Source organism: Hyla sarda, chromosome 1, assembly GCF_029499605.1.
Source record: "Hyla sarda isolate aHylSar1 chromosome 1, aHylSar1.hap1, whole genome shotgun sequence".
NCBI lineage: Eukaryota > Metazoa > Chordata > Amphibia > Anura > Hylidae > Hyla > Hyla sarda.
In genome coordinates this window covers 215,467,182-215,476,438 of record NC_079189.1, presented here as the reverse complement: position 1 = coordinate 215,476,438, position 9,257 = coordinate 215,467,182, and positions in this window count along the sequence as shown.

Genomic DNA, 9,257 nt, shown 5'->3' with positions numbered 1-9,257 from the left:
CCTGGCCCAATCACCCTGATTAGCTTGCACCTGCTCCCTGTCCATATAACCTCACTTCCCCTGCACTTCCTTGCCGGATCTTGTTGCCTTGTGCCTTGAGAAAGCTATTACTGTGTTACCCATACTGTGTTCCTGACCTCCTGCTATTCCCATATTGACTACGAACCTTGCCGCCTGCCCCGACCTTCTGCTACGTCTGACCTTGTCTCTGCCTAGTCCTTCTGTCCCACGCCTTCTCAGCAGTCAGCGAGGTTGTGCCGTAGCCAGTGGATACGACCTGGTTGCTACCGCCGCAGCAAGACCATCCCGCTTTGCGGCGGGCTCTGGTGAATACCAGTAGCTTCTTAGAACCGGTCCACCTGCACGGTCCACGCCAATCCCTCGCTGACACAGAGGATCCACCTCCAGCCAGCCGAATCGTGACAGTAGATCCGGCCATGGATCCCGCTGAGGTCCCGCTGCCAGTCGTCGCTGACCTCACCACGCTGGTCGCCCAGCAATCCCGACAGATCGCTCAACAAGATCACCAGCTGTCGTACTTGACCACCATGTCACAGCAACTTCAGTCACAGCTACAGCAGCTTCAGTCACAGCTACAGCAACTTCAGTCACAGCTACAGCAGCAACAACCATCTCCTCCTCCGGCTCCTGCACCTCTTCCGCAGCGAGTGGCCGCTCCTAACCTCCGCTTGTCCCTGCCGGACAAATTTGATGGGGACTCTAGACTCTGCCGAGGTTTCCTGTCACAATGTTCCCTACATTTGGAGATGTTGTCGGACCAATTTCCTACAGAACGGTCGAAGGTGGCTTTCGTGGTTAGTCTCCTGTCTGGGAAGGCTTTGGCTTGGGCCACACCGCTCTGGGACTGCGATGACCCTGTCACCGCCACTGTACACTCCTCCTTCTCTGCCGTGGCCGTCTTGGACTCTGGTTCTTCTGGAAATTTTATTCTGGCCTCTTTGCTTGATAGGTACTGCATCCCGGTGACCCGTCTCATCAAGCCGCTCCACATTTCTTCAGTTAACGGAGTCAAGTTGCACTGCACTGTGCGTTATCGCACAGTGCCCCTGCTTATGAACATTGGACCACATCTCGAGAGGATTGAATTTTTGGTTTTGCCTGGCTGCACATCTGAAGTCCTTCTCGGTCTGCCATGGCTCCAGCATCATTCTCCCACCCTTGACTGGACCACTGGGGAGATCAAGAATTGGGGTCCTGCTTGCCTCAAGAAATGCCTCACTTCTGCTCCCAGCCCCGCCTGTCGAGCCTCAGTGTCTCCTCCTGTGCCTGATCTCCCCAAGGCTTATCAGGACTGTGCCGTGCCTCCTCATAGCCCCCGTCCTGGTGACACTCTGCCCCGTCCCAAGCCTCACCCTCTGCCCCTCCTCCCCATTCCCACACCTTCTGGACTGTCTGCCGTGCATGGGCATACCCAGGACTTCGCTGTCCCCCGGAGGGAGACTCTACAGTTGCTCCCGATGTCCTCGTCCTGTGTGGAGCGACATCCCGACAAAAAGAGGGGGAGACCTAAGGGGGGGGTACTGTTACGCCGAGCGCTCCGGGTCCCTGCTCCTCCCCGAAGCGCTCACTGCGTTTCTCTCCCTGCAGCGCCCCGGTCAGACCCGCTGACCGGGAGCGCTGCACTGACATTGCCGGCGGTAATGCGATTCGCATAGCGGGACGCGCCCGCCCGCGAATCACATCCCAAGTCACTTACCTGTCCCGGTCCCCGGCTGTCATGCTCTGGCGCGTGCGGCTCCGCTCTCTAGGGCGCGCGCGCGCCAGCTCTCTGAGATTTAAAGGGCCAGTGCACCAATGATGGTGCCTGGCCCAATCACCCTGATTAGCTTGCACCTGCTCCCTGTCCATATAACCTCACTTCCCCTGCACTTCCTTGCCGGATCTTGTTGCCTTGTGCCTTGAGAAAGCTATTACTGTGTTACCCATACTGTGTTCCTGACCTCCTGCTATTCCCATATTGACTACGAACCTTGCCGCCTGCCCCGACCTTCTGCTACGTCTGACCTTGTCTCTGCCTACTCCTTCTGTCCCACACCTTCTCAGCAGTCAGCGAGGTTGTGCGTTGCCAGTGGATACGACCTGGTTGCTACCGCCGCAGCAAGACCATCCCGCTTTGCGGCGGGCTCTGGTGAATACCAGTAGCTTCTTAGAACCGGTCCACCTGCACGGTCCACGCCAATCCCTCGCTGACACAGAGGATCCACCTCCAGCCAGCCGAATCGTGACAACCAGGAGTCGAATCAACAAGTCAAAAATGCACATATTTCTATTAGGCTATGTTCAATCAGGATAAGGGTATGTTTACACAGTTTAAAAGGATCTCTATACTGAGTCAAAGAGTTTAGGGCAAAAGGCATCCAGAAAGTAGTAGTAGTAGAAAGGAGAAATGAAAGAAGGAATGATTGAGGTTATGTTTACACAGCGGACATTCTGCTGCGACAGAGTTACATTGAGATCAATGCGATGCTGCTGCACTGTTCACATGGCATAATTTCCACGGCAAATGTTTATGCCATGGAAACTCCAATTTTGGCGTCCGCAGAAAGAATAGACATGTCTATTGTTTTTGCGGCTTCCGCAAGGAAATGCATTGCCATCTATGAGATGGTGCATTTCTGAGCGGTCCAAGGACCCGGCGGATTAGTCAAATGTGCAGAATGTCAGCACAATTTACTATTGTATCTACAGTTACACCTCTGTATCTCTGTATGACAATAAGTATAGGAGGAAAAGTCAATTGGGATAAGACCTCTTCCCTTGCACTATTGATAGTGAAGTTATATATTGTGAATGGTTTTCAGGGTTTTATTTCTTTTTTTGTATTTGTATTCTATTAAATTAAAATGTCACTGTGCAATAGACATTCCCTCATACAGCTATGTTAATGTAAGACAGAGACACAAAAAAGCTTTTTAAAATTTAGAAAGCAATTTATTGAATTGCCTTATTCATATAAAATCATATAATAAAGTTAACATTATTTTTACAGAAGGGAAAACAGTGGATAAGCAATAGTGTTATTGCTGGGGTTTATCTGTACCCCAAAATAGTACAATTTTAAATTACAACTTCTAGTGTTATGAGGGCTTGTATTCTATGGAATGCCTAAAAAAATGTAAAATAATTATTCTTAAGAAATGGATGTCTGTTTGTTTACCTCCTTACTCGGTTATAAATGCCCAGCCACACCCCTTCAAGCATATGAGCTACACTATTGGCTTGGCAAAGGCTAATCTCCTAGGTGTCCCCTGACTATGCAGACTCACCCCACCATTTGCCTATAGGCACCCTGGAATATTTTGGTCTTGCCCACATAGACTTACAAATTGAATATACAGAAGAAATGGCAGATGGGGGCACTCTCAAGGTGTGCAATGTTATCTAAGCCTGTTCTATGGCTCCTATGGATCGTATATACAGATATGACGGCCCGGGGTACTCATGTGAAAATGCCACCTGCGGGGTGCATATTAGAAAAGCTGCAGTAGCGTAGTAATATTATAAAGAAAGGATAATATGCACTCACCGCTAGGCTATGGCTGTCAATCCTAGAAGTCCGGGGACACGAGTGGAGTCGGCGTCTGCATGGAGCGCTCGGAGGCCTCCGAACGCTCCATGCAGACGCCGACTCCACTCGTGTCCCCGGACTTCTAGGATTGCCAGCCATAGCCTAGCGGTGAGTGCATATTATCCTTTCTTTATAATATTACTTGCCCACATAGACCCACTATATACAGTTGACAGATTGAGGTCCTTCTCCCAACTCCAGTCAAAGTTAACTATACGCAAACAGGACTTCTATTTGTATCTGCAGACCCTCCACTACCTCAAGACACACTACCTTCTCACCCCCCTTGGCATTTCTGAATAACCCAAATTCAAAACTAAAAGGCCTGGCACATTCGATAATGTTCTAACCAGTAACAAGCTTTGTGAAGCATTCATACCTTTGTAAGTGGGAGAGGGAGCGGTGGAGGACCTTCACGAAGACCTTCACACAGTGGTGCTCAGCTTTTAAAACGGTCTTTAAATTGACCCATTGTACCAACCATTTGGAAACCTTTCACCAGCTTTCCCTTCACTGGTACTACACGCCCATCCAACTGAGACAAATATACTCCTAGTTGTCTGGTGAATGCTAGAGACAAGGTGATCAGCAGGGATCTCTCCCCCACATTTTCTGCAGTTGCCTCGAAGTTAACCAATTTCTGGAATGAGATTTTCTCTCTCATTTAAAAACAATTCAGCAAAGGTGACTTCGGAGCTAGCTATACTTAGGTTGGGTCTAGAGCAGTAGCCAAACAATTCCCATACTATTGTTTCATACACTCCACTAGCTGCCATGCTACCAATTGGAGAGAGGTCAAGCCCCCTTCTTATCAGCCACTACTGCAAAACATCTCAAGAATGTGCCTCCTGGAGTGCTTACTGGGACACTTAAACTCAGTGGATGTTTTAGTCATGTAGGTTTCATCTATAAACTACTGCGACTCTAGGCGGGCTGACCTTCCCTCTCCCGCTCTCACTCTAACATATTCTCTGAAGCAATGTGAACAACAATTATGTCACGTATGGGCGGGGAAAAGGTGAAGTGCTATGCTCGCCCACTACCCCTGTCCCTCCCTATTGCATATCTGCCCTAACTGACAATTCCACAACCACGAAGACAGTCCTTGACTATCTACGTGCTGGAACTTCAGAGTCAAAATAACAAACAGACTGAGTACAGTAAACTCAGTCAAAAGGTCAGGGAATGTCAGGAATACAAAAAGGGTAATGCACAATACAATACTCAGTGGAGACAAACAAACACACAGGATAGTCAACAGGCCGAGTAGGAACCAACAGGACAAATCTAACCCAAGACAAAAAAACAGAGAGAATAGAGACAAAAGCTGGGGTCACAAAATACCACATAAGAGGAATGCTGAAAGCAGGATGGGGAAGCTAGCTTCACAAAAAAATAAGAAAAATACTATTGAGAAAAGAAAGAAAGAATTGGATGTCTGCATTGTCATACCATGACATATGACAAAGCCTTCCTTTAGGGACATATGTTAGGAGTTCCTTCTGATATATACCTATAAAGTTAAAAAGCAATAGGCCATGATATAACCCCTAAAGGACCAAGTCCATTTTGGCCTTAAAGGGGTACTCTGCCCCTAGACATGAATCCTTTGGATAGGGGATAACATGTCTAATCGTAGGGGGAGTGTCCAGTTGCTGGGACCCCCACGATCTCCGGGCCAGCGCTCAGCCTTACGGCCACAGAAGCCTGGGGCTTCCGTGATTGTGACGTCACACCACGCCCCCTCCATTCATGTCTATGAACACTTTTCAGTAAAAATGACACCTTATCTTTATTCTGTAGGTCCATATGATTACAAGGATACCCAATTTATATAGGTTTAGTTTTATTTAACTACTTTAAAAAAAATTTAAACTACATACACCAAAATTAGTATGTTGAAAATTGTCTGCTTCTGACCCCTATAACTTTTTCTTTTTTTAGAATATGGGACTTTAAGAGGGCTAATTTTTTGCACTGTTGTCTATAGTTTTTTTTATCTGTACCATTTTTGTTTTTACAGACTTTTTGATCGCTTTTTATAAAAAAAATTTAATGGAATATAAAGTGACCAAAAATGCGCAATTCTGGACTTTGGTATTTTTTGTATAGCATAGAACCATTTAATTGACATTGTATACGTGCATATACGGTGGTACCACATATGTTTTTGTTTATATTTGATTACATTATTTTATTTAAAAAATGGAGGGTGATTCAAACTTTTAATGGGGCAGGAGGTTAATTTACTTATATTAACTCTTTTTTATACTTTTAACCTTTTTTTTAGAAGTCCCCATAGGGGGCTATAATATGCAGTCTTTTGATTGCATATGCTTTTCCAAGCTCAGCATTGATCAGTGTAATCAGTGCTCTGCTGATCTAGCCTGCCATGGCTGGCTGGAGACATCAGAGCAACGTTCGGACAGCGAGGAGGCAGGTAAGGGCCCTCCCGCCATCCACACAGCTGATCGGGACCTGCGATTTCGCTGCGGATGTCCTGATCAGCACAGCTGAGCTACCGGTACCTATAGATCCCTCATTAAGATGCCGTGATCAACTTTGATCGGGCTGTCTTAAGAGTTTAATGCTGGGCATTGGCCGATCTGCATGTCCGGCATTAACCCTGGGTCCGGGTTGCTCATAGTAACCGGTACCCCCCTGGTATTCGGGTAAACTGCGGTACCAGGACCAGGGTGTACAGGTACACCCTTAGTCCTTAAGTACCAGGAGGCAAGGGCGTACCTGTATTCCCTTCATTCTTAGCAGGTTAAAATAGGGTCATTAACCCCTTCAGGACCAAGCCCATTTTGGCCTTAAGGACCAGAGCGTTTTTTGCACATCTGACCACTGTCACTTTAAACATTAATAACTCTGGAATGCTTTTAGTTATCATTATGATTCCGAGATTGTTTTTTCGTGACATATTCTACTTTAACATGGTGGTAAAATTTTGTGGTAACTTGCATCCTTTCTTTGTGAAAAATCCTAAAATTTGATGAAAAATTTGAAAATTTAGCATTTTTCTAACTTTGAAGCTCTCTGCTTGTAAGGAAAATGTATATTACAAATAAAAAAAAATTTTATTCACATATACAATATGTCTACTTTATGTTTGCATCATAAAATTGACATGTTTTTACTTTTGGAAGACACCAGAGGGCTTCAAAGTTCAGCAGAAATTTTCCAATTTTTCACAAAATTTTCAAACTCACTATTTTTCAGGGACCAGTTCAGGTTTGAAGTGGATTTGAAGGGTCTTCATATTAGAAATACCCCACAAAAGACCCCATTATAAAAACTGCACCCCCCAAAGTATTCAAAATGACATTCAGTCATCATTTTAACCCTTTAGGTGTTTCACAGGAATAGAAGCAAAGTGAAGGAGAAAATTCACAATCTTCATTTTTTACACTCGCATGTTCTTGTAGACCCAATTTTTGAATTTTTACAAGGGGTAAAAGGAGAAAATGTATACTTATATTTGTAGCCCAATTTCTCTTGAGTAAGCACATACCTCATATGTCTATGTAAAGTGTTCGGCGGGCGCAGTAGAGGGCTCAGAAGGGAAAGAGTGACAAGGGGATTTTGGAGAGTACGTTTTTCTGAAATGGTTTTTGGGGGGCATGTTGCATTTAGGAAGCCCCTATGGTGCCAGAACAGCAAAAAACCCTCACATGGCATACCATTTTGGAAACTAGACCCCTTGAGAAACATAACAAGGAATAAAGTGAGCCTTAATACCCCACAGGTGTTTCACGACTTTTGCATATGTAAAAAAAATATATTTTTTTTTCACTAAAATGTGTGTTTCCCCCCAAATTTCACATTTTTCCAAGGGTTAATAGCAGAAAATACCCCCAAAATTTTTAACCCCATCTCTTATGAGAATGGAGGTACCCCATAAGTTGACCTGAAGTGCACTATGGGCGAACTACAATGCTCAGAAGAGAAGGAGTCATATTTGGCTTTTTGAGAGCAAATTTTGCTCGGGGAGCATGTCGCATTTAGGAAGCCCCTATGGTGCCAGGACAGCAAAAAAAAAAACACATGGCATACCATTTTGGAAACTAGACCCCTTGAGGAACGTAACAAGTGGTACAGTGAGCATTTGCCCCCCACTGGTGTCTGACAGATCTTTGGAACAGTGGGCTGTACAAGTTTTCATTTTCACGGACCACTGTTCCAAAGATCAGTCAGTCACCTGTGGGGGGTAAATTCTCACTGCACCCCTCATTACATTCCATGAGGGGTGTCGTTTCCGAAATGGGGTCACATGTGGGGTTTTTTTTTTTTTGCGTTTATCAAAACCGCTGTAACAATCAGCCACCCCTGTGCAAATCACCTCAAATGTACATGGTGCGCTCTCCCTTCTGGGCCTTGTTGTGCGCCCTCAGAGCACTTTGCGCCCACATATGGAGTATCTCCGTAGTCGGGAGAAATTGCGTTACAAATTTTGGGGGGCTTTTTTCCCTTTTACCTCTTGTGAAAATGTAAAGTATAGGGCAACATCAGCATGTTAGTGTCAAAAATAAAAAAATTTTTACACTAACATTCTGGTGTAGACCCCAACATTTCCTTTTCATGAAGGGTTAAAGAAGAAAATACCCCCCAAACCTTGCAACGCAATTTCTCCCGAGTACGGCGATACCCCATATGTGACCCTAAACTGTTGCCTTGAAATACGACAGGGCTCCAAAGTGAGAGCGCCATGTGCATTTGAGGCCTAAATTAGGGATTTGCATAGGGGTGGACATAGGGGTATTCTACGCCAGTGATTCCCAAACAGGGTGCCTCCAGCTGTTGCAAAACTCCCAGCATGCGTGGACAGTCAACGGCTGTCCGGCAATACTGGGAGTTGTTGTTTTTCAACAGCTGGAGGCTCTGCTTTGGAAACAGTGGTGTACCGGACGTTCTTATTGGGGGAGGGGGGCTGTGTAGGGGTATGTGTATATGTAGTGTTTTTAACTTTTTATTTTATTTTGTGTAGGTGTAGTGTAGTGTTTTTAGGGTACAGTCACATGGGCGGGGGATTACAGTGAGTTTCCCAGCGCAAAATTTGCTGCATCTCAAACTTGCAGCGAGAAACCCACTGTAAAAGCCTTGCCCATGTGAATGTACCCTGTACATTCACAGGGGGGGGGGGGGGGTGCACCAGCTGTTGCAAAACCACAACTCCCAGCATGCATGGTCTGTTAGTGCATGCTGGGAGTTATAGTTTTGCAACAGCTGGAGGCACACAGGTTAGGAAACACTGAGTTAGAAACAATGTTTCCCAACCAGTGTGTCTCCAGTTGTTGCAAAACTACAACTCCCAGCATGCCCAGATAGCTGAAGGGCATGCTGGGAGTTGTAGTTCGGCAATATCTGAAGGGCCAGATATTGCTGAGCTAAAACTCCCAGCATGCCTGGACAGTCAGTGCATGCTGGGAGTTGTAGTTTTGCAACAGCTGGAAGAGCACAGATTGGAGACCATTATACAATGGTCTCCAAACTGGGGCCCTCCAGATGTTGCAAAACTACAACTCCCAGCATGCATGGTCTGTTAGTGCATGCTGGGAGTTATAGTTTTGCAACAGCTGGAGGCACACAGGTTAGGAAACACTGAGTTAGAAACAATGTTTCCCAACCAGTGTGTCTCCAGTTGTTGCAAAACTACAACTCCCAG